The sequence below is a fragment of the Ceratotherium simum genome, chromosome 18, assembly GCF_057802395.1.
Source record: "Ceratotherium simum simum isolate JZ-2026a chromosome 18, ASM5780239v1, whole genome shotgun sequence".
NCBI lineage: Eukaryota > Metazoa > Chordata > Mammalia > Perissodactyla > Rhinocerotidae > Ceratotherium > Ceratotherium simum.
In genome coordinates, this window is record NC_141917.1 from 35,001,013 (window position 1) to 35,028,174 (window position 27,162).

The following is a 27,162-nucleotide window of genomic DNA, read 5'->3' on the forward strand; positions in this document are numbered from 1 at the left end:
AGAATTTCTTTTTCAATTTCTCTGCTAGGCTGCTACTTTATTTCTCTAATTTGCTTATCCATAGAGGTTAAGCAAGGCCAAATTAATGAGAAGAAAAAAAAGATGAAATAATTTATTGTGGACAAACAATCAGTTATTGAATTTAGGAACCTGCCTCTTTTTACAAGTCCTGAATTATATCATCATTATGATTCTGAGATTTTTTTTTTTGACTAGGGATCACACTGACAGATAGTTAAACTTGTCCCTTCAACCAAATCGCCTTATGCTCCAAAATTCTGCCTTCACTTGGGCTAACTCTTCTCCTTAAAATGCCTTTGTGCATCCCCCTCTTGTCCTCTGACAATCTCCTCTTCATCCCCAAGACTGAATTCAAGCATCAACTCTGTGGGGAAGCTCCTTCAGATCCTCAGGCCCAAAGACTTGTGCTTCTGTGCTTCCGTGGAACTCTGTCCACTGCTCCGTGATAGCATTTACCTCACGACATCTTAGTGTATATGTTAGCAGCAGCACAGAACTCAATGAGTTGTGTGGACTTTGTGAATTAATTAGTTATATTGAGCTTTAAGGCAAAGCCCATGTTTTATGCTTCTTCTAAATCCCTCATATTACCTTAAAAAAATCCTGATCACATAATAGGTACCTTTAATAAAGTTCCAGGGATGGATTTTTTTTCATCAGTTGAAGTATATGCTAGAGTCCACATTATACAGTAAAGGAAGGGACGACTGTGTACCTGAGTTTAATCCATTGCTGTTTCATTGGTAATTCTGGTCTCATGAAACCATAATTTGGATTTTGTGACTAAATTGCAGAGTACATTTCTAATGTGAGATGCAAACATCATTTCTTTGGAGGTGACTCAAAGGGAGAGTTGGTGCTGTTTTTAACAAATGTCATCTACTTGTCAGTTGTGCCAGACTACAAGCCCTTTACAACTCTCCTGTTTTAGAAGCATCTGACATGTTAATCTGCTCCCTAATTAAGGCAAGGGGTTGAAATAGGGGCTGTTGTTTGGTTATGTTGGGTTATCCCAGCCAGTATATTCCAAAGCCTTCACACAGCCAATGATGTGACTTATTGTTACTTTCTGTAAGGAAATGAGAAGGAATCAGTTAAGAATGTTTTACTAACAGTGCATGCTCCCTTCCACATTGGAACCCTCCCCACACATGCACAGACACACACGCACAATACACGGCACTCCACTTTCCTCCAAAATAGTAGTATGATTTGCCCAAGCCATTTTCTTTGTCAGGTCATAGGTCTGAGGAGTCTAATTGTTGGGCCTTGTTAAAATATAACCTCTGGATATGGTGGATGTGTTAAAGAAATTCCTGCCAGTCATTTGGTGTACGTTGATTTTCTGTTTTTTGTGATAAGTAAGAATACTCGCTAATTATCCTTCATCTGTGGTATATCACACAGACACTGACCTCCCCACACAAGGAAGAATCCTATCCTTCCAGCTTCTCTTTACCAAAAGTTACCTGCCCTCTGGCCCAGAACTGATTGGATAAAGCAGCCCATGTCAATGGATGTATCTGTATCAGTGGGCATCTACCACAGTGCACGTGCTTAGACGTGTGACCATATTTGTCATCTGAGCATCTCATTGAGATGTGACAGACCTTAGTGCTCACATCACCTCACTGTATCACCGTGTACACTGTCTGTATCACAAATGTTAACTTTGTGCTGTGCGCCCAGCGCTGAGGTCTGCACGCTGGAGGAGAAAGAGATGAGTAAGATGTTGTCCTGACATCAGGGAGCTCATATTCTCCCTAAGGAGATCATTTTACATGAAAAGCTAGTGTTCAACGTGAAATGTCCTGTAAATACACAGTTATAATTTACACATTTCCTATGTGCACTTTTCTAAATTCTCAGATTCAAAGCAAACCCCATAGAAGAAAACAATAAAAGCCCTCTCTGAGCAAGTCCTAGACAGAACTAACCAAACATAAGTAAGTGCCACTACCCGCTCCAGGCCACCTCTACTTTATCCTTGGACTAGTGCAATAACCCCTGAGCACTGTCTTCTTCCTCTCTCCTTCCACCCCAAACCTGTCTCTCCTTCTTTGTATCCATCTTCCTTTCAGTAACAATTTTAAGAACCCAGCATATCCCTCTGCTCTAAATAACCTTAACTATCTTTAGTACCCTCCCTGCTGCCTAAATTTTAAACTGCAAACCTATCCCAAGACACTGAAATCCACCATTGTCATCTCACCCCAGCTTGTAGGTCTAGACTACTCACTGCTCCCCAGGAACACTGTGCTTCCCTTCATCTGGGACTTTGCTCATGTCATCCCATCTTCTGGAACTATCCTCCTTCCACCTCACCCAGCATTCTGTAAATATAAATCCCTCCCATACTTAAAGGTTCAGCCAAAACACTTTTACCCTTGGCCTGAAGCAATCCCTCCCTTTTCTGTGCTCATCTATGTAAAAGGTCATGCTATTTCATTCTACTCTTAAGGAATATATTAAATACTGCTTTGGAGTATAGTTACTTGCATATTTCTCTTATCTACCCATCTGGATTATGAACAGCTGTGTCTTATTCGGAGTTGTATAACTCACAGTACATAAAATGATACCTTGAACATGGTAAGTAATAAATGCTGTTGCAAATGAATTAATTAATTGGAAGTATTCTTAATAGCTCCCTGGTTACCCACCCTTCTCCACACTTAGCAATTCCCACCAGCACCCCTTGTAATCATGGAGCCTCTTGGCTCACCAGTGCCATTCATGGAGGATGAGATCTCCTCACTCATGTTAATTACACATTAATCACCTTAAGTGTTCCATTGCTGAAAGGACTCATAGGAATCAAATGTTTTATACTCACAGGACAGCTTTCAGGCAAAGGATGCTGTACAGCAACAGTAGAAGAGGGGGGTATGCATTCACCAGGGTCTGAGAGCTCAAGTGCAGACCCCTTTGTCTACCGCTGCTCAGTCAGGATGCACTTTGTCTCCAGGTCTGGAACCACTACCCATGTGCCTGCCAAGCACCTCGGTACCAGGAAGCCCAAAGTCTGCTCATGATGGGGTTTCCTATAGTGAGCTGGTCATGTAGGCACATTCTAGCCATGTGGCCAACCTTAACCATAAGCCCCCACCCACCCACCCCCACCCCCGGTTCCACTGAATTTAGGTGCAAATCATAAATCTAATTATATCTAAGTAGCTTTGACAGGCTGATACATCCTGCCCTGAAACAACAGTGGGACCCATGACTACAGTACATCATTTATCTTTAATTAACACGGTTCATACACAGCATTGCTAAGCATCAGTAACTTGGGAGAAAAGCATGCAGTCAAACCAGACCAACTAAGATTAACCCATGCAATGCACCACCTAAAGAATCACCCCTTGCTCTAATCTTCTCTTCCTTCTCCCTTACCAAAAAGTATCTGTCCCATTTTCTAAGCCCTCAATGCTTTACTCTCTGTGTGGTAAAAAGGCATAAACCGTGAGAATGGGTGTTTGTGTGTTAATGGGCTCATGCTAACATACCTTCCACAGAGTAGATTCTTAAGAAATATTTTTTTGGAACGAAAGAGCTATTTTTGCTTAATAATCCCATGAAGACCTTTCAGCTCACACACATGGGTAGCAGCATACTTACCTATGCAAAGGCATAAATATGAGTTAAAACCCACATTCAGGATAAGAAGGCTATTGAGGGAGTTTACAGTTTAAAGAGATATACAGATATCTTTGTTATACTTTAAAGCAGTAATGATACAAACTTACCACAAAGAAAGCTGCTTTTTGTCGCTGGGGAGAGTAATGACGATGGTTAGAATCTTTTAGAGAAAAGCGAAACATTTTTAGTACTCCTGAAGAAGGCAGACGCCTTGGTTAGGGTGCTGTGGTTCCACATTCTTTGTGTTTCAATAATTTTATTTCTCATAGTTGGTTATTGGTAGAGGAATTGACGATCATTTGGGCCAAATACATAAGACTTATTAAACACATAGAGAAATTTTTAGATGATTGCACATCTTTCTGAGGGGGATTTTTCCTCTCTTTTTTTAAAGTCATTCCTTTTCACTTAATTTATGCCATATTACTATAAAAGTGTGAATTTTATGATCAATGGCATTTCCACCTCAAAATAAAATGAATATCCAACTGGAGAAAAATATTGAAGTTTCACTGGCTGCCCTTTGGAGCATAAATGAGTCCAAGATTTTATGAAAACAGGCATTCTGAACATAAATATCAATGACTAAGGTCAGAGTTAAGTTTTGAAAGGATTCCAAAATATATTAGATGGGCACAGCATATGAACTGCTTAAATTTTTCATAAGTTCACAAACAACTTCCTTCACAATCATGAGTTACTTTCACTTTTCAATACAAAACACTTTTATGAGGCAAAAATTTAACATAGCAGCCATCATCTTGCTTGTTCAGGTCCTTATTATATGTCCTTAGCTAGACTCCTGTCCTAGCCTCCTAATTTTTCTTCTCTACCTTCTATTTTTCCCTATTCCAAGCCATCCTACTCTCTGCTTCCCGATTCATTCTTCCTGCCTACCTCTGATCCAGTGATTCCTCTGCCCAATCAACTTCAGTAGCTCCCTGCTGTTTACTAAATTATGAATAAATTCATCTCCCTGGCGTTCAAGAAATTCCACAACATAGATTCTATGTGCTTTTCTAGCCTTATCTCCCTTGTGTCCTGTGTATACCCATGTTTACATCCCCTGCATTCCTGCTTCATTATATTATATCCATTTGTATTGACCCCCTTCACCAGAAATTTCCTCTCCCTACCTACCAGTCAGGAACAACTTTTCATGGATTTTGTCTTTAAGGCATATTTCAAATATCACTTCATCCACAAAGCTTTTCCCAGTTCCCCCAAGAGAATGCCTACTTCCACGTTGCAATCTCTATAGCCTTTTCTTTCTCCCTCTTGAGAGAAAGTATATAGCACAGTACTTGAAGAATTCAGCCTCTGGAGCGAGACAACTTCAGTTTAAGTGCCAGTTCCACTGCTTACCCCCTGCGTGATCCAACCTAAGTTTTATAACCTCTCTGTACCTTGGTTTTGTTTTGTTTTTTATCCCTAAAATAGAAATGCTAATAGTACCTACCTCATAAAGGTGTTCTGAGAATTACAGGTGTTGATATATTTAAAGTAGTTACAATGGTATCTCAGCCCATAGTGTTTATTGTAGTCTCTCATGGCTCTTATTTTATTCCAACAAGTATTAGATTGAACTGTGTGAAGCTGCCCATACTCAACTCTATTTTGGACGTTAATATCATTGTGTCATTTGTTTTAACCTATTGGACACTTTTGTGTGCTTTCTATTACCTCTTAATAGACTGTACTATCTTTAAAGATAGGGGCTATATCTTATACATTCTTGTATCCTGCAATACCTGGTAAGTACCTGGCATTCACCAAGTGCTTAATGAATAGTTGGATTTTTCACACACAAATACACAAAATGCAAAAAAATGGAAGCCAGGTTTTCCCCAATGTCTTAATTACTCTTTGGCTACCACAGAGTACCTCTATGCCCTTAAGCAGTCATTTATGAAAGGGGAGGGATAAAGATATTTAGGGGGAGAAATTTCTCTTGTCCATTGCTGAGTTATGAATACTTATAATCGTTCCCAGAAGCCTTCTACAGAATCTTAACTTCAGGCATGGGACTAGTGTCATGCTGCAGCCTTGGGGTATATTACAGAACATCTCTATGTCATCACTGTGGTATCTTGTTGGCACTTCAGCTGCTGAAGGGATAGTAGCCCCACTCCTGCCTGTGACTCATCACTGCCCCCATTAACAGCTGAACGACCCTCTCAGCTTTATGCATTCTTTTTCATCAGCTATTTTCAACCTTAAGGGCTTATTAGCTGACAATACGGCTAAAATAAGCACAACCTAAGGGAAGTGTGTCTGTGCAGGGACAGTGTCTTAGAGAGAATGTGCAGCATTTATTTGTTACAAAGAACTTGAGCCTTGGACATGCATTAGAGAGAAGCGCTGACTTTGGGTTCTGACATTGAAGCTGACATTGAATTCTTGACAGTCTACTGTTTATAAATGATTCAGTAAATGATTCACTAAGTAAACACAGATTATTATGATCCCTTTTAAGGAAATAGTGTTTATGTTGGCTCTCTCTTGCACCCAAACTAGTGGTAAGCCCTTCCTGACTCACATACAGCACTAATCTCCAGATAATGCCAAGCATCCTACGGATACTATTTATCCCCCTTCCTTGCTTCTCTGAAATAGGAGGAAGGCAGGTAGAATCATGCACTTTACACAAGAAGAAACAGGGTACAGAGAAAACATCTTTCCAAAGTCTCTTAACAGACCAACAAGAGAATAAAGAAGATACTGTCAGTGCAATGCTTTCTATCTCTCCCTAGATACGCAAAACAAAATGTAGATAATGCATATTATTGATAATTCAAACAATAATGTTCACTTATCTCAAAATATGGACTTGACAGTGACTTTTTTCCCAGCCTGAAATACCCTGATAACGCCTGCCATTAGTTTCCCAGTGTTTGTGCTTTATTACACGCTGCCCTACATGCACATGTACTTGTTGGGAGATAGGGATTCTTTGTAAGATAGATATTAGGTCTTTTAACTTTTTTATCCTCCTTCAACTTCCAGCAGTTTGCTGAGCCATAATCAGTGGTAAGTAGATATTTACCACTTAGTTTACAAGAGACGTTCCTCTGTGTGTGTGTGCTTAGGCCAGTGTTAGTGAAACCTCTGGAATGGAGAATGAGCCATAGCTCAGGGTCAGCCTCCTCAAGTACCTGCAGGTCCCTTTTGGTTGTTAACATATATCAAGGTCTTCTATTTCTTCTGGAACCCAAACAATAAGAAAATAGTTAGAAATCTGTGGTCATAGGCCTCTAAAATCCTTGATCTTAGAAGTAAGTACATTTTTTTTTTTAAAGTCTGAGAAGGATGATTAAGCATCTCCCTAAAATCTCCAATGGGCCTGTGTGTACTCTATATACCGATTCCTAGTATGGTTTCTCTTCCAAAGCATAACACATATTTTTCAAGGATGAAATCCAAGACACACATTCTTTCACGCTGGGGACCCAGTGGGTGGTGAACACTTCTTAGTGACTCTAGAAAGTTAAAGCATCCCAAAGTTGGTTGTGACCTTTGAGTTCTTCTAGCCTGCAGCCTTCTTATTTGCTGCTGAGTTCTACAGCTTTGAAACCAACTCTGTAATTAGTGCTCTCAAGAGAACTCTGTCTTCTGTACACAGGAGCCTTTCTAGGGAGAGGACCCCTGATTGTCATTCCAGAAAGGCCTCTGTCCATACCAGCTCCTGCTTGTGATGAACAGTTTTTTCAGATAATGTATACATGTGCATTGAGGAAAAAACTTGAATTCATTATATAGGTGTGCCCTGATTTTGATACAAATTAATCTATACACTGAGAAGGCAGACTATACATCGCATTTATGGAAAGATTTATGGAATTCAAACATAGGTACCATTAAGTAGTAGTTCAAGTAATAGTGTGCCTCATGGCAAATATATGCAATATGAGATAACATATATTTAAGCCCAAAATAAATCAAGAGGTGGTTAATTACTAAATAAAAAACTTATCACTCAGAAAAGAGTTTTTACAACTTTCAAAGTGCTTTTAAAAATGTGATATTAGGAAATTGATTTACATGTAATTCACAATACAGAATACAAAATAAGCTACTTTTTTTTTTTAAGGTCAACAATTATTTAAACCAAGAGTTGGCAAACTATAGTCCTCAGACCAGATGGTTGTTTTTGTAAATAAAGTTTTATTGCAACACAGCTATGCCTATTTGTTTGAGATTGTCTATTGCTGCTTTTGGGGTACAATGGCAGAATTGAGTAGATGAAACATAGACTATAGGTCTGCAAGCCTAAAATATTTACTATCTGGCCCTTTAAGAAAAAATATGCCAACCTCTGTTATAAACAGAAAAGAGATTATTTCTGGAATAAAGTATTTTACGGAGCTAGTCATCATGTTTGTGTCGGTTGTTGTCTTTTAGTCTCCTGGAGAAAATTATCTTCAATTTGGTAACTGACATTAATGAGACTATAGGATTACCTTTATGAATTTACTTGACAGTCAACTCTTCTGAAATACACTGTATTGTAAAGTAAGACTAACAGTATCTGCTAATCAGTGTGGTCATGTACATTTATTGTTATTAATTATTATTATTAAAGGTACACCATCAAATGAAAGCTGAGCATCTGTAAATGCTTGGTGATAGATGGAATGGGCAATAATTTGCAACTACACGGTCTGAGATGGGTCATTATTATCAAATAATATTACTTTATGAAGAGTAATGGTCACTATAACACACGGCTCCAGTATGAGGGCAGACTTGACTTTGCAGATTTCTAGATTTTTCGTAAACTGACTGAGGCCACTGATTTCATGCTGAAGTATAAAGACAGAAGACTCTCCTGTTAGGAAATTGTGCACTGGAAAAGACTCATAAATCTAAAACCTCACAATATCATAATAGACATTACAATTCAGATGAATGGCCTTCATGAGTCCTTGAGGTGTTCTCAAGTAGATCATGTCTTATCTGCCACAGGTTATCTTTTGATTTTTCACGTGTCATGGAAAAGCAGCCTTTACCTCTTCTTTTTTCTCTCTTCACATTCCTTAATAAATAGAATTTTAAAACTCCAAATGTGGACTAATGTGAAAGCAAATATTTGCAGGAGAGCCCATCTGTGTTCTGTGTTGTCAGCACATATGGCTTTGTGCACCTGCCACCTTGAAGCTCCTGCCAGGCAAACCCTAGGGAAATGGAGAGACACCTGGATAGCATCCTTACTGCAACTGAAGCACTTATTTTTCTGAATTCCAAAAGCTTTTGAAGTTGTGCATCTTTTGGGCTGAACTCAAGTGCCTTCTGTACATGTGGTATCGTCCTTTCTAGATCGTAGAAACTCCAGGTGGCCAGAGGATGAGATATGGGCACCAGGCCAAGAAAGACAGACACCCAAACAAATTGGTAGTAGGCAAGAGGGAGGAAGGGCAGCCTGGATGCTGGCTTAATTGCTTCACAGTCTTGCCTCAGGGCTGCCCTTAGGCAGGATTAGGTAAGATGTGTATCACAGTGCTTGGCACCTAGTAGAATGTTGTTCCCTTTTCTTTCTCCTTCCCCTGAAAAAGACTGTCTTTAGGTGTAGAAAAGATGAGGCTGTACAGATAGCCAAAAGTTGTGGCATGAAAACAAACTTTTTCTACTTTTCCAAAGGGCAACTTTACCCCGTACAGGACTAAACTCAGCCCCAAGCTCTTTACTCTGAACTTTTAGGACATTCACTCCCTAGATGAGTCATTTGACAATAATCATGTACTGTTTTATCAGTAGGATTCTTTTATATGTATCCATTTATAGGTCCCTGGAGTCCCTAACTTAAAATTTGCTTTTGCTTCAGATGTTCAGCTATAAGGAGGCATCCCAGATCAAATTTAATAGCAGCAGCAAATAATATATTAACTAGTAGTTAAGTACCCAGGCTTAGCCTATGATGACCTCTTTGACTCGTGCTGCAGGTGAACTTGGCTGGCTCTGCACAGTGGATCAGGAGCTCGATGGTACATAATGAGGAGGAAATATTCCTACACCGTTTCATCCCTTCCTCACTATCTCTGCCCTCTATCTCCCCATACACTCCACTCTAAATACCCTGCCTTTCCTGTGTCGATTTTTAATTAAGTCAAATTTTTCTTTGGTACCTTCCTAAAAACTTAATTTTTGACTGAATAATCTTGGGTAAACCATGAGTAAATAACCTCGTAGGGTATAGCCAGCCTCAATGTGAGAAGTTGTCAAACCAGAAAACCAAAGTAGTGTACACCAGCTCCTTCTTGCCTTGTAAACTTCTCCTTGCTGAGGTATTTATGAGAGCAGGTGCCTTATTTGTTAGTCATCAGTTATTGACAGGACTAGAGAGACATCCCCCACTCCTCTTGGAAAAACCAAAGACTGAGAGGGAAGACGTACATCAAAAAGATACCCAGGGAAGCTAGGCTGCTAAAAAGAGAACAATTAGGAAAAGAAAGAAAATGCTTTCGGATGAATAGAATCTGGGATGAAAGAAGCAGCCTTCTCAGGTAGCTGATGGAAAGAAGGAAACTGAGTTCAGAGGATTAGAAGTGAATTAGAAGGATTACTCTCCTATTAGTCATAGGAGACTAAGATTTCTCAAGTTACCAAATGAAAGGAAGCTCGGCCTTGTTCAGGCTACAAAATGAGAATTCCCTTCAAGTGAGATCTGTCTGACTAATTTGACAAAAGCTGATTTCCCTCTCTCTGCTTTTAGCCCGTAATTCCCTCCTCCTATTCTCATAGCCTTGACCCTCATCACCACCTGTAATAAGTAACCAGTTTTGGTGTACTTCTTAAGGAATGACTCAAAAATCTTTTCCTTGGGACTACTTTCTCTGAAAAACAGACACCTGAAGATAAAGAGCAGGAGGCTTCGTTGTTGCATCCAGAGCCATAGCAGGAGCCTAAAATCCTAGTAAAATGTCAATATAAGCAGGTAACCAACGCTTCAACTCCCAAGATCCTAAAGTGGTGGTTTGTGGTGGGCATGCCCATAGAATCATCTGTGGACATTTTCAATGAACACAAATGCCAGATATCTACTTCAGATCTACTGAATCAATCTCCATTGATGGAGCTTAGGCATATTGTGTTAGTTTCCTAGGGCTGCTGTAACAAATTACCATAAAACCAGTGGCTTAAAACAATAGCAATTTATTCTCTCACAATTATGGACACCGAAAGTCGAAAATCAAGGTGTCATCAGTGTTGATTCCTTCCGGAGGTGCTGAGAGAGAATGTGTTCTGTGCCTCTCTTCTGCTTCTGGTAACTGCCAGCAATCCTTGGTATTCCTTGGTTTGTAGATGTAACACACCCATCTCTATCTCCATCTTCATGTGAACTTTCCCCCGTGTCTCTTGTCTGTTCTCCTTTTTTGTCTCTTATAAGGACATCCATCATTGAATTTAGAGCCCTAATCCAGGATAATCTCATCTTGAGATCCTTAGCTTAATTACATCTGCAAAGATCTTTTTCCAACCGAGGTCACATCCAGAGGTACCAAGAGTTAGGACCTGGGCATATCTTTGAGGGTTACAATTTAACCCACTATATATATGTATTTAAAAAAAAAAAAATCCCCTCCACCAATGATTCTTCTCAAACTCCTGCAAAGAATTCTGACTTTAATGTATTAGCCTACCATTTCTCCAGTGCTTGGGAAAATGCTGGAACATGCAAAGTTAAACAGGCTTCTTTATTGCAGAACCACTTAGTACCACTTTATTGCATCTGTTTAGGTGCATTATGAATATCCAAGAGAAAGAAAAGAATCACAACACTTCCTAAAAATAGTTGACCAGGGAAGTTCTTTTCAACGTATTATCTATTGCTACCTCAGTGGCCACTAGTGTTTGAAGGAGCACAGGTTGCTAGTGACTGTGGCACTTCTACAACTACACCCAGTAATGTGGGCATGGTGTGCATCTACCATGTGAGTCTACCACAGTGTTCAAATATTTAGATTGTAGATGTCTGTACTGTATGAGTGAATCCTTCATTAAATACTCACAGGGATTTCCCTAGAGGCTTTGTATATGTGCATGGATTTTTAGATGTCGTCTAGTCTCTAGTCATGACTTCAGCCATTTTCATAGGGGGGGCCTGGTAAAATATTAGGGTGATAGACTGGAGAAAAAGGAATGGAAGGGGTCTTGTAGCCAAGATTACACAATGTGCTTTTTTTCTGAAAACAGCCCAGAATAGCTGAAAAGGGAGAAATGACTTCATCGTTTCTATTCCTATAGTTCCAATCCCTTAAAAATGGCATCAAAACATGATTCATCAGTAAGTTCATAATGGTACTTTTTAAAAAATGGTCACCTTTGGAGGTTACTGGAGCATCTACTCGTTATTTTAAAAATTGATACATCAAGAGAAATAGTCAAGCCATTACCTTGAATTTTTGTATGAATTGCATTTCAGGGTAACTGAATAGTTGGTGAAGGAAAATTGTTTTCTTTTTTATATAGACATATTCTAGCTAATAAATGCAGGTGAAATGGTAGGACTAGAGAAATCACCAGTTTAGAACCCCTAATTATATAGTGGATGTAGGCAAGATCATCAGTGAATGATAATATATTTAGGTGTAGTTTATTCCGGGTAAATCAAGCTGACAACACTTTTAACCCAGACCAATCTTATCATCATATGATATTATATGACCCTGATACAGGAGTTCACAGTACCACCCATGATGAATTATTTTCATGAGAGTTGAACTGAATCAAATTAAGCCTCTAGGTCTTATTGCCAGTTTATAGGGAATAACAGGGATAGAGGAACATTTTAAATAATGCTTTAAGAATGCAATACGCTAAAGGAAATTATCTTCGACCAAAAAAAATGATAAAATGAAAATAAGAGGATGAAATGTCATGGATTTGAAGGGACTTAAGAGACATTGTGTGGGCCTATTTTGCAAACAAATACATTGTCAAAAGACATTTTTTGAGATACTTTTGGAAATTTGAGCAAGGACTGGACATTGGATAATATTAAGTGATCATTATTAATTTGTTAGGTGTGATATTGGTATTGTTTTTAAAAACAGAGAGTCCTTAGCTTTTACAGATACATATGTGGGTAGTTATGGGTGAAAGCAGATGATTAAAAAAAAGGGAAGTGTGCAAAACAGGATTTATGTAATGCTGATAATTGTTGAAGCTGGGTGAGGAACATGTAGTGGTTCATTAAACCATGTTCTCTATTTTTGTGTATATTTGCAAATTCCATAATAAAAATAGAGTAATCCCTCATAAACAGTCTCAACCCCCATCCCCAAGTAAAGACAATTCACATCCCCAGTGGAAACCATGAAATTAGCTTTACTGGTGATCAGAGTTTTATCTCTGAAAAGTGGGAAACGACCTTACTTGAACACATTAGTTTAGAGAATTGCTATGGGAAAACCAGAAAATGTTTGAGTTCTAGCTAACTAGGCATTGAATGAGTTGTGCTGAAGTGTGTGGTCCTGAAGTGTTGATGCTGAAAGACATCCTTGTTTTCAAGTGGCAAGGAAAAATAAATGACTTGGCTAGAATTTAAAGCTATGGCTCTAGCTCATATTTGAGCTCAATTTGGGCCGAAGATTTGTTGCTGCTGTTATCTAGCATGATGATGTTTGCTTGCACACAAACTCCGCTGTAAGTCTAACGTTGGTGCAAGCAATATCGTAGAACTGAAATCACATTATAGTGAATACTACTGTGTCCCAGTAGAGACTCCAAGATGATGTGGCCATGGGGCATTTACACTCTGCCCCCTTGGATTAGCCTCTTACCACTCCTAAAACAAGAAAAAAAGAAACATAACCAATAGGCTTTCACAAACCAAAAAGAGAGAGAGAGGAGAGAAGAGGGAACCAGTTAGTTGCAGTTTTCTAAATGTAGGCTTTTTCTTATTCTACTTTCTAGCTATCTGCTCTTAAAGCCACAATTTGAAGTCTTGCCATTTACAAACCTGCAGAGAATATTTGAAATATGGCCACCCCTGCCCTTGTCCATGCCATGTGGCCTGCTTTCTCTCCACTTACCTCTGCCCTGCTGTCCTAGGTCAGGGGCTTAGAGACTGAGAGCACTACAGATAGCATAGTCATTCAAGCTCACATAAATAAGAGGAAATCCAAATGATAACCAATAATAACAGAATTTCGTTTCAAAGACTATTCTGTTCCCTTAGTGTTGCTGACTGACTTCTAGGAGCCCTAGGCTCAGCTCTTGGATGTCTCAGATCCAAGGAGAGGAATCATTTGCACCATATGCATCTGCTTGTCATCCTAAAAGCTATCAAATTAGTTCGTAACCTGGCTTACTCTAAAAAGAAAAAGAAACACCATACACTCAAGAAATAATTCCTAAAATACAACCACAAGACATGTACCTAGACATGTCTTGCCACCAAGTCATCCCTTATGGTTTCCCACAATGTTATCTTCTATTCTTCCTGCACCTAAAGGAGCATGACCAGTCAAAGAATGTCAAGGTTTTACGAAACGTTTTAACCCAGAGGCTTTGTGCAAGCAAGTGCGAAGTGCACTGGAAATGAAGTGTCTGTGTCTGCCACTATCAGTGTCAGAGAGCAGGCAGGTGCTGTCTCATAGCTGATTACAAATGAACCCAGCAAATGGAACCCCAACATGTTCCACTCATTCCTCATTCCTCTCGTTGCCAGACTGGGTCCATGCCCATATGTGAGGAAAATGGTGACTTTCAGACTGTAGCTGATTGGGTGAGCTTTTGGCACACAAGCTAGTATTTTGTCAGTCTATATTACCCATAATAAAAGTAAAAGCTTTCTTTTTATTCACCCAAGTAAGTAAGCAAAAGGCAGGCCTAAAATACATTCAAGTTCCATGAGAACGGACATTTCTGCTTTGTTCCTTGCTGTGTACTTGGTACCTAGAACTGGTCCATAGTGGATATGAATGAAATATGTTTTAAAGAAATGAATGGTCTCACAGGACAGAAGTTCCTTGTGCTTGGATGAGTCATTATCCTATAGGCTTAGATCCTAAATAGAAAATATTGCCACAATGTTAGTCCCGCAGACTGACTTGAGGTGCAGCAAGCCAAATCAAGTGAGGGTGTCCAGAGACCTCATAGTGGCCCCCAGCAGGCTAGCCTCTGTTAGCTTGCCCAACCTAGATTTTCAAATTAGGAGTCATTATGGTTACCAGACCGGGAATCATGTCTCCCATACTTTCTCATGTGGGGGTTTGAGGATTTTATTTTCTTCTTTGGCTTCTTGGTATCTGAAATTGTTGTTCAGAGAAGCATATTAAGACCATGACTCTTCCATTACCACGCATTTCTGTTACCAACAGAGGAGGTAAATGAATCACTTAAAATGAAACAATTCCATCCTCTTTAGTACACTATAAACATAGCCTTAGCTTTGCCTGTAATCATAGTATGTGGGTGATGCTGCTGAGAAAATGGTATAATTATAACATTATGGTTGAGAACCGTTTGAGTAGAAAACATTGAGCTGCGCTGTGCAAAGTTTAAGATGGGATTATGGTTCTTTTTCAGTATGAATAAGACTAATTAGCCAACAGCAGCTGGGAGCTTTGTAGTATGATATCAATAGTACAATAAAATCAAGAGCCAAAGTAAAAATGTAGGGAAAATCTGATGCCTTTAATTTTCACATGTTCCTACAAGCCTCATACGAAAGTGTAATGCAGAGCAGAGAATGAATGAAATCACAAGAAGCTAGCTTAGAAAAATCAGCCCTCTAGCTTGCTTTTCCCCCTTCCCTCTGGGCAAAAGGACCTGACATCAGTATATCAAGTGCCTAAAGTTTTATTTCCCTGAATATGGCTTTTAAAGCTTTTACTTTGAATTTTTTTAATAAAAAGTTTTATTTATTTCTCTGAATAATAGACTTGTCTTTATAGACAAGTCTTTAATAGACTTGTCTGGTGTTCCTAGATTTTATGCTACCATAAATTATAGAGGATGATGTTCCATATCTTGATTGGGGTATTGACAACAGTGGGCATTTGTCAATTCATTGAAATGTAAACTTCAATTTGTACTTTTCACTGTCTGTAAAGTTGATCACAATTAAAAAATTTTTTTTTAATTCTTTAGAGACCAGAGATTTCCACCAACAAGAAATAGGAAGAAATAGAAAGAGCGTAGTCAGAAAACCTGGCCTAGAGTACCTGCTACACCATGTGAATGCCATGGATCTCTTGAAGCCTGTTTCTTTCTTTTCAAAAATGGGAATATTTATATTTACACTCTCACCTTTACAAGGATCAGGTGTGACAAAGATGTGCACATTTCTTGTAAGTGTTCTAGGACTCAGTACATCGTTAGGAGTTCTGAGGTTTACTCTCAAAGGAGAGGAAACTGTCGGTTGCTCCAAACAGTGAAACAGGGTGGCAGAGAATCTCCGTCATGTAAGCAGGCTCTCGGGTTATTTTCTCCGGTGAAGAGGGGTATGGCCGGCAGTGCAAGGAGTTTGTGTATGTGTTTTGGAGGGTGAAAGGGAAAATAATCTGTCTTCCTGACTTCATCTCTGTTCCTGGCTTTTCCTATAGCCTTATTGCTCTGTTTACCCCAAGCCTCAGAACAGGGACTCCTCACTTTTCTTTGTTAATAAACGTCGGAAAGCTGAGATTTCACTTAGCCTGTCTTATCCTACTCCCTTACCACTTCTGAGTGAGGCGGCAGAGGAAGAGGAGAAATAGAAATAAATAGAAACATATGTTGTACCTGACTGGCAGCTTGTATGGCAACTGCCTGCAGATTTGGGTTGTATCACTTTGCTTATTTTGTAGCATCTTCAACCAACTATGACAACCTGCAATACCTTCAGCCCATAAGATCTTGTCCCTTAAACCTGATCAATATTTCTTGTTCCTAGAATCAGTGATGATAATCTTTTCTGTCTGAGAGGTTCAGAAAGCACAACTGATTTTCCTAAAATTTCACTCAGATGAGAAGAGTTATTTGCAAAATGAAACTCAAAGGAGCAGCCCTCCCAGAAGCCTTACCGAAGTGCTCTGACTCTGAATCACAGGAGCTTGAATTCTGTCACTGCTACTTACTAGCCGTGGGATTTTGGACAAGTCACTTAACCCCTGAGTCTTAAGCTGTTGATCTGTAAACAAGGATAAATACTACCTACTTTGTAAGCTTACATGCAAGTTTCCAATGAACATGATGTTAGTTTCCTTTCTTTTACTATCCAGCTCTGAAAATATGTGGTGTAGGAAGTCGTTAACATTTCATTAACACAAGAGAAAAGTATATAAATATACCAAACCCAAGACTTGAGATCCTTCAGAATGTTTTTTTAAATATTTGGAATTTTGTAAATGGAATAAGGATTATTTGTAAAAGAATAATAATTTATTATTAACAAACAAAATACCTTAATGAATGAATCTGGGGAAAATAAGCTAAATATTCAGCAAAGGGGAAATTATCAAAGTAAAAAGGTACAGAGTACTTGATATTTGCAAAGTAATACAGAAACCATAAAACCCCATTTAAGAGGAGTCAAAGCCAAAAAGACTGATTCTCTTTGAAAGACTTTTGAAAACAGACATCTGGAAAATTACAGTCTACTCCCTGGGCCTTATTTCCCACTCCGGAAAAGCAACCTCCTCGTACACAAAAAGAACAGCCAGAGTAGCTAAAGGAGATGAAATGATTTATCAGAACTGGTTAAAATAATTAAATCCAAGAAGCATGATCCTGGGGATGGAGTGGGGTGATTTCTGCATTCATTTTGAAAATGAAGTAGCCCAATAATAGGCCTAAAATACATTAAAGTTCCATGAGAATGGAACTATAAAGCAATATGCTTTAAGCAATATGACAGGTTGAGAAAACTGAGAATGTTCTGAAAATCCTGTTTACACTAGTGGTGAGCCAGCTATCCAGGGGAGAAACCAGAATCCCTTCCTTTAAAAAATGTAAATTTCAGCTGGAAGAAAAAATTAGAAAGGTAGGTTTCAACCTTCAACCTACTAGTGAATTGGGAGTATTTACTGAGAACCTATTATAAGCATAAAATTATCTTAAGTGACCCAGGGAATGGATGGTTTAGGTGGCCAGGGGTTAGGAAGACAGAAGATATGGCCCCTGCACCTGAGTGCTTACAATTTATTGAGGGCTCTTTGTCCCTATTTTCCTTTCACCATGATGTTATTCAAAGTCATATAAGAGACCACATAAATTTACTGGGGATAATATTACAGAGAGCAACATTGACACTTAAATGCTTCCATTATATTCACCACCCCGGTTATCTGTAGTTGCCTGGGGGAATTGCAAGCAAGGACAGGAAAATGCCAGTACCAGCCAGTTCCAGGTAATGAAACTATTTGCTCCAAAAACTTTCACTGTATTATTAAATTAGATTGGTTGGGACCAAAAAGTAATAGTCTAATTTTTGTATGTGGTTTATGAATTAATTTAACTCGAAAGATAATTCCCAGGGAAGAGTTTTAAAAGTCCATTGAGCAGTAATGGCATCATTGGGATTTATTTAAAACTTCCTAAGGTACTCACTTTTAAAGATAAAGTTATTTAAATATATGACCACTGGCATAATGATTAAAATTATGTGTTATTACTTAGTAATCATATCAAGTACTGATAATGGAAATAAAACCTGTGAGATTAGTGAATGCAATAATAATATATAGCACATAGAAGTCTTTCTCTATGAATCTTTCTCTCTTTTCTCTGTGATTGCTATAATTGTGGTTGTCCTTTTGGGACTCTGATCAGATATCCCAAGTAAGTGGGTAACATAGCCTTTATCTTGAGCACCTTTCCAAGTATTGTAAATTCATGAGTGCAAGTAACCACTGTCAGCTTATGGCTGTAAACTCCAAGATGATTTTCAATGGTTGTAGGTCCTCATTAGAATAAATTGGACTTTTGATCTAACCTGTTCCATGGGGACTTAGCTGGAAGAAAGTGGAAAGATCATGGGAATAGAGTTTGCCTGATTTCTCCATCCTAGTAAAAAGCATCCTGCTGGGGTATTAAGGAAGCCTACAATGATTCTAGGAGACTTGCAGGAATGTTGACAAGGCTTGGGCTTCCTGTGATTGAATGCTAAAAAAGCCACACTACTCACACGTTCCCTTAAGGTGTGCCTGGTTCTCATCTGAGAGACAAAGTCTCTATTTATTTTATAATGGGTTGGTCCCAAGCAATCTTCAATCTCCACCCAACCACATCTCTAATCTTTCCATCACCTTCCCAGCATCTTGCAAATCCCAAGGGGGTTAGGAAACCTCCAGATTCTTAAGGCTGGACCAAGTTTTGAGTGGATACCCTGTGCAGTGTTGAGAATGAAACAGAAAGCTTGGTGCTTGGTAGCCTTTTGTCAGTAGGGAATTGAGAGGAGCAGGTCAGGACCCCAAGTTGGTAGATACACATGGACCAAGAGACGAGCTTTCCTCTCAATTGGACCATAATGTAGCCTCGAGCAATGAGAAATGAGACAGAACATACTTAGAGTGACAAGCTGAACTGTTTTCAGTCCTCCTCTCTGCTCCTCCATTTCCACTTATTCCCCCATCACATCTGTCCAGTAAATTTGTTTACTCAGAAATTTTTTCCAGACTGATATTATCAGTACTGAAGATAGATGGTAGTTTTTTATTAAAAGGGAAAGTTGCATTAGCTGATTTCATTTGGTAAGACTTCTGCTATATTCTCAACTTCAGTGTTATGTTCCAGTACAAGTATTTTTTAAAGTGTGGTTTTAAACCTGATAGTATATGTGCCTCACTCTTGAATTAAACTCCTGGTTAAAAAAAAAATTAGGCAAAAAAAAAATACAAAAGAAAAAGACACTGTATTAAATTCTATAAATGTGCTATATATTAAAATCTTTTGAAGCATAATTCAATTGTGTTTATTTTTATTTAGGATCATATGAAAAGGAAATGTATGGGTGCTACTTTATTGTGTAGCTGTGCTGATGCACAGCTTTCAAATTACAAATCATAAACCAAGATTTGTGCGACCAGAGGACAGTTCAAAATTAGAACCTGGTAAGCTCCCCGCTGCAAGAATTAAGTAAAATACTGCACACATCCCACTCCTTATACCAAACAAATGAAATGAAAGTGCTAGATTTTCTATCACAGGTAGTTGTGACAACTGTAGGGAATTCTGAACTTTCAAACTTTCAAATCCTGAACTTGAATTTTTTAACCTTGAAAAATAAAACATGGTCTTTAAAAATGATGACAATGCTACAGTGTAAATTTTCAAAGTTACAGTCTGAGTGTGGTGGGTATAGGGTGTCAGATGGGGTCTCTGGTCTGATGAGTGCCTGCTTTTAAAGACCATGTTTTTATTTCTTCTTTTGTTCTTACCCTATGATTGCACTGATCTAAGTGGGTTTTAGTATTGTTCACATCACAGAGAAGCCGAAATAGGTTATTGTGTTGAGAAGAAAGTAAGATATTATTTTAGTGCATCAAACACTAACAAAGTTATTATTCATTACAGAATTGTAAAGAGGGTTTATAATCATTGAAAAGAGCAAGAAAAAACAGATTGCTTTCAGTTCCAGTGTGGAAGCCATTCATTGTCAGACTTACCACCTGAAAATACTTTATTATCATAATAGTATTTCTGTCATATTTACCAATGCCAGTCTAAGCACATTAGATATTTTAAATCACTAGTAGTCCTCATAACAATCCTATGAGGTAGGTACTGTTATCCTTATGTAACAGATGAGGAGACTGAGGCGCAGGGAGAATAAGTGACTTGCTCAAGGCACACACAACTAAGTGCAGAGCCAGATTCAAACCCAGACATCCTGACTCAAACACCTTTGCTCATTATCACTGTGCTGTGCTGCCTCTACATCTTCTTGATATAGAACTTTCCTTTTAGAATAATGGGAAGCAGTGTTAAAAAGATATTGAGAGTATGGGCTTTGAAATAGGACTTCCTGGGCATGGTGCTTCCCATCTCTGGGCCAGTTTTCCCATCTCCTATTACTTGTTAAAAGAATTGAATGAGATAATACACCAAAAGCTCTGAGAATAGGGTCTGACAGATGGCAGTGCCCAATAAATGTTAGCTCGTTATCATGGTAAATATATTAAAATCGATGTTAGTATGTGAATTATGGTAGCCAAATTTCCTGGGTGAAAGATGATAAACATTTATTAAGGTGGCACTTTTTAGAGCTTATCTCACAATAATTCTATCAGATTACTCTTGCCATTCCCATTTCACTCTATTTGAGGAAACTCAGACTACAAGACAAGATATTACTTTCTAAAATCAAAGAAACAAGGATTCAAACTCAGGGCACACTGGTCCCAAAACCTCAGCTCCTTCTACTGCCCCTCTTGTTCTAAACCCCAGATTTGTTCAGCTGGTCCCTATTCAGTGATCACAAAACACCAATGCAAAACAGGAGAAAAAGTTATATTATGCTTGTGAAATTGCATCATGGGCATGGTAACAAATGTAATGCAGCTGTATTGGCTCAGCGGATAATAACCATGCTGCTCTGTGCTAAGAACTGTCCGAGCCCATAAATAAAGTTACATTAATAATTACGGCATGGTGAGAGACCACCCAGGAAATCTTGGTTGATATAGGAAGCAGCAGCTGTGGCTCCTAATTGAGAGCTATTGCTCCTAGAATCAGTGTTGACCATTGCTCCAGGGGGACATTAAGCCTGCTCTGTCCATGGAAGATGTGAAACTCAACAGCTGACCTGACCACTTGTCACTGTTGACCATCCTATAAAATTTCTCTTGAGACAAGAACTCTGTGTTCTAGTTCATACCAAATAAATATTTCCTGTTTGTTGACCTACAACTTCAGGAGTACTAAGTCATGAGTTTGGAAAGATTCCTTTACTCCCCTCTGTTGTAACTTATTGTAGTTCTATTAAATGGTTGAAGGGAATGTCTACATATTTCCTTTTTGCCAGATATACTAGCTTTTCTCTCTTTTCTCCTGTCTCCTCTATACTTGTACTTTTTCTCTCATCTGTTTCCCAGTGGCAACCTGAATTTTAGAACCAGAAGGGTAGTAGTACAAGGGAGTTGAAAATACACTGGTTGTGAATGTCAGAGACCTGGTGCAAATCCCACCTCTGCCTCTTACTAGCTGAATAAACTTAGGTAAGACGTTTAACCTCTCAGAGTCTTAGGTTCCCCATCTACAAAATGGAGATAATACTAATTGCCTTCAGTGGTTGTCTTGAGCATTAAGTGTGTGGGTTTCTGGAATATAGTTGATGCAGTATTAGCTGAATCTGTCCCAGTGCCCTGCCCTCCCTGCATCGCCCCGCGCATGTAGGCAAAGCCACGTCCCAAAAGACCCAAAACAAGTGTCCTTTTCGAGATGAAGATTTACAATCTCTCCTTAAATGTATCCGTTTCTGGTGTTTAATTTCCTTTATGAACCAGAGTTGTCTTACATCTTACCAAAGCTCATAACATGAATAAAATACTATCTTTCATATGTGAGCCCTAATGACCTCAGGCCAGTAGGGGAACCCCTGATCTTGTCGTTTCTCCTTTTCTGGTTAGCAGACAACACATTCTGCCTGAGAGTTGAGACCCAAAAGTATACAAATTAACTGGAGGAATCAAAAAAAGTGATTCCTAAGGCCCTCCCAGAGAATTTGACTCAGTAGGTCTGGAGTGGAGCCCAGGAGCTGGGATGTTTCTCAGGCTCCCCAGGTAGAGAGCACACCAAGTCTCCCAGGACCACATTTTTGAAACACTGCCCTGTAAGAAGGGCATATCCATACCTTCTCTAGCAGAGCTTATGCAGACCATTGGTTATGGCCTCTCAGCCAATCTCTACAAAGACAAGGGAGCCAACATGGAAGAAAACCATCGGGCCCATGGAAACCCCTCATCTGAGAGGGAAACTCCCCTTGTGCCTGCCCCGGAATGCCAGCCTATTTTCTCCATACCCACAATAACCCTTTATTTTTAAGCCATTCCTCATTCTCCTGTATAGTTCAAAATGGTGAATACATTTTTAGTAATTCTTTTGCTTATGAGTGTTCATTGGAAAAGATTTAATTATAGGAATAAGCCTATAGCTTATCTTGTAGTGTCTTTCTGCTCCAATATCAGGGTCCTTCCTTTGCACATGGTTGCATTTTATCTGATGGGCAGATGTCTCCTCTTTAATATTCCTGTACCTTTGTTTGTGCTTCCAACAGAGCAATCCTTTAAGGGTGAAGGCACTTGGAGAGTTGTAAGAGGACAAGGAGCCCAGGTCTCTGCCCTGGATCTGAGTACCTAAATGTACACCTGATAAGTTAAACCTGAGAAAAGTGTGAAAGCAAAGTAGAAAGAAACAGAAAGAGTTTGAATGACAATTTGGACATCGATGCTCTGTAGTGACATTGGCAGTTCCTACATAAGCCTTTTGCCTCATTTTAGCCATTCGTCTATAAAGGGATTATGCTCAGTCATAGGTCACTGAAGTTTGGATTCTGTATCCCATTAGTAAAATAACTTTTGAACACACACTCATAATATACATGTTTATATATTTGTAAATTATATATATGCACAATGTTCTAACGTCTTTTGTTTATTATAAAACACATATAAAATATAAATTTTAAAGTCTTGATAAAGTTGAACCAAGCAATTACAAAATATTTTAATTTTAACGTTTAATACAACAAAATGCTTTTTGCAATGTGTTTGAAGAAGTTTACTTCTTTTAGAGGGGAGAGTCCTCATTTAACAGTTTATGAAACAATTTGAAAGATGCGTCTATATGTATCATTTATTTCAATATTTGGTTTTAATTACTATCTCAGTCTTATATCTGAACAGGGCACAATATACACCAAGTTAGAAGTTCAAAAAAATAAATAATAGTTATAATAAATGTCGATCTATATTTCAGATAGTCTTTAGGATAATTTCCCATTTTGGAAGTCAATTTCCTATCAGATTTGGTTAGAGCTTAATGTAGGGATGAGAAAAGTGTCAGCTTAGCCGTTTCCTTATTGTTGAATTGTGCTTGCATTATTAGAATACCCTCAATGTGAGATTTCTTTACACGACTGCTTTTAGGCTGCTTGTTTGTTACATCATGATTAGTTAAAATACCATAATATCAGTACAATCTGTTTATCCATTAAATCAGCCATGTGGAACCTGTAAAAAATGCTTTAACACATTAAATGAAGAGACAACTAAAGGTGCTAGTAACCACCCCTCTGAGCTGTGGCCCTCCCACTCTTCCTGCAGAATTCCTCTCATACCAAATGTGACATGTGACTGACACAGGTGAGTGAAGGCTCCATGCGACTCTATATGTTTGGTATTAGTAAACCTTAATTTTTTTCCTATTTCAAATGAACAGCACTTATAACAACACTTATAAATAAAAGTTTTAGTGTTTTCCTTCCCCAATGGATCATCTTGCCTGCTCCATTTTGAAGACAACCTAGATAATCTTTTGGTCCTATTGGTGATTATGAAGCCTCTAATTTATCTTAATTTCAAATACTTCTGTTGCTGGTGTTCATAGCCTGCTTTCATTAATATACTTTTTTGTCCTGTGAGTCCTGATGTCATATCCTGCAATATCTCCTCCCAGACCCATCTTTTTACTACTGCACATCCCTTATCCTCTGATTATTGCTCTGCCTCTGATGGCCAGGAAAAAGATTCTGGAAATATATAAAGTGTTGCCCTACCTGCCCATGAATCAGTAATTTTACAATCCAGCATTGCAGCAGTTCACCGCTATTTTTAGCACCCTACTGTGTGTAAGGAAGAAATTCGATAAAAAACATACAAGATGAACTACAACTTCTTCAAGAATGTTCAAGAGCATGCAAGAGCTTAATGCTTGTGGAAGCTTTCATTTTATTCAGGCAAGTTTAGACCCAATCTGTATGTGCTTTCATTTTGTTTTCAATTTCTTAGTTAACTGACTATACACCTGGATACCTATTTGCTGCCATCTAGTGTAATAAAATAGGTTGATTACATGGAATTCTGAACTCATTACAAGGTTGAATGTTAGTACTTAAAATAATTCTTCGTTTTGGTTTCTTATAGGCTTTCAAAATGCCTAATCAGAGACTTGTTTTTCTTATCACTGGGCTGAACATGGTCTTAATATTGTCATAGAGTCTAGAGCTCAGGATCAAAATCGATTCACTCTCTATAAACATGACACTTTGAAATTTGGTAGGGCCTTAGAGGTTGGTAAGTCTGAAGTAAATACATAGTATTAATTATCAAGAGGTCATCCAAGTTTGGTGACCATGAATTTTACTTCATGGAGGCAGTGTAACACATAGCCTGTCTTCTTACCATCTGTGTGACCTTGGCCAATTCACTTCTCTTTTTTTGGACACCATTTTCTTCATCTGTAAAATGAAATGGTGGGGCTAGCTGACTGTCAAGGTCTCTTCCAGCTCTAAGAGTGTATGACTACATACAAAATATTTTCTCTTTGAAACTGCTGAAGTCATGGTCTCAGAATCCTCTTTTATGTCTGAAATAAATGTTGCTTCTCTAACTCTTCTGTGTGTTAATCTGTCTATTGGTTATTGTTAGAAGTGAGCAGAAATCCTGACTTTGAAGAGAGAGAGGCAAATGTGGACCATGATTTTATGCCCTTTATTCTTGAAAGTTGTCCAATAGAATGTTGTCCACCAGTGGATAAATGGATACTCACCAACATGCATTTAACCTCTTCTCTTAATTCACAATGGCAAATTTAAAGGTAGAATACCTGTTATACATGATCGGCTTCCTAAACTACACTCCCATTTTTTTGTGTTTCCATTTCCAGTTAGGACTTCTCTATGAAGTGTTCTAGGTCTACTGTAACTCATACTGGTCTTCCCTTTCTTTATACAGTTCTGTATAGCTACTCCAGTATATCCTAAAATGTTTTCTTTTTAGATCATTTCATAGGTGTAAATCTTATTTCCCCAAACAGACTGAGAGCTTCACAGAGGCAGGGACTATTGTTAGTTTCTCATTTTCATGAGGGGATCTGGCACTGTTGTTTAGGGAATACATATGGTTCTGATAATAGAGATGCTTTTCCTATTTGCTTCATATAAATGAGGGTAAAAGGTGAAGCACAAGACCTTCTCAAATCAAGAACAGGACGGTTAATCTCTAAGCTCTGGTGTCTACAAGCTATCTAATAAAGATAGATAGCTTTATTGGCTATTTATCGGCTATTTGTGGGCTCAAAGAAGCCGATAAATCTGTGAGCTTAATGCCAAAAAAGCAACCTTACCATAGAGGGAAAAACCAATTAAAACTGAAAGAGGCAGTGCAGTATGCTGGGAAAAAGCTTTGAAGTGAGAAAAATCGAGATTCAAATCCCAGCTTTGCTACTTATTAGTTTGTGTTTTGGCGAAAAATTATCTTTTTCTGAAGTTAAGCTTCCTTATCTATAAAATGAAGATTATAATACTCTTGCACATCATTCCTCACAGAAGAGTTGTGAAGATGAAACGAGAAAGCATATGGCAAGAATTTAGGGCATAGTTGGAGCTCAGTCAATGGTAGTTAAATCGATGCATTGTTTAAGTAAAACGCTTTTACTTATATACAATAAAAATTATTCCATTTCAATGTAATTATGCAATTTAAATATAATCAGAGCATCTGTAATTGAGGTATTGAAGTGAGTAATACGTTCCCACAGAGCAGTGGTTCTTACCAGGGGTGATTTTGTACCCCAGGGGACATTTGGCAATGTCTAGAGACATTTTGGTAGCCACAGCTTGGCAAGAGGGGACTGCTACTGGCATCTAGTGGGTAGAGGCTAGGAATGATGCTAAATGTCCCACAATGCACAGGGCAGCCTCCTGCAACAGAGAATCATCTGGTCCAAAATATCAATAGTGCCAAGGTTGAGAAACCCTGCCACAGAACCTAGGGAGTCCATTACTTCTGATCTAAATTTGTTTTACATTTAAGACTGACTGGGTGCATGGATAAGAAGGTAGCTTCCATTGGTGGATTATGAAGAGATTTGCCTAGTCCTAAATGTCTTTTTAAGTGAATAATTCCAATGCTTCAGATTCTCATTGTGAGGCATACTTTTAGGCTAAGGCATTGCAGTGTATAAGGCCCTGTTATACTTCAAAAACTTGCTGCGAGGTCAATAGATGAAGGAGTCAGGATCTACCAATCCACAAGAATTGATGAGTTTGTTCTCTGTAATAACGGTGGTAGTTCTTTGTTGAAAACCAACCATGTGCCAGTACTTATATAAATAATCTGATTTAATTTCAGCAACTCTGTAAGTATTTTGCTCTCATTTTACACATGGAAAACTGGGGCTTAGAAAATGTATATGATATTTCTAGTAAGTCATACATCTAGGATTCAAACCTAAATTCAGCTGGCTTGCAAGCCTGTGCTGTTTTACTACTCCATACTGCTCTTACCTACCAAGGGTCTAAGATTGGAAATGGAAATTTAGAGGGAATAAGGTAGGAAAGAAAATTTTAGAATATTAGGG

At 38.5% G+C, this 27,162-nt stretch overlaps 1 protein-coding gene across 1 annotated transcript in view; it reads left to right on the plus strand.

The window, feature by feature from the left end:
* GHR (growth hormone receptor) overlaps positions 1-27,162 on the plus strand; it is a 256,156-nt gene that overhangs the window by 186,759 nt on the left and 42,235 nt on the right. The gene's annotated exons all lie outside the window — the stretch shown is intronic.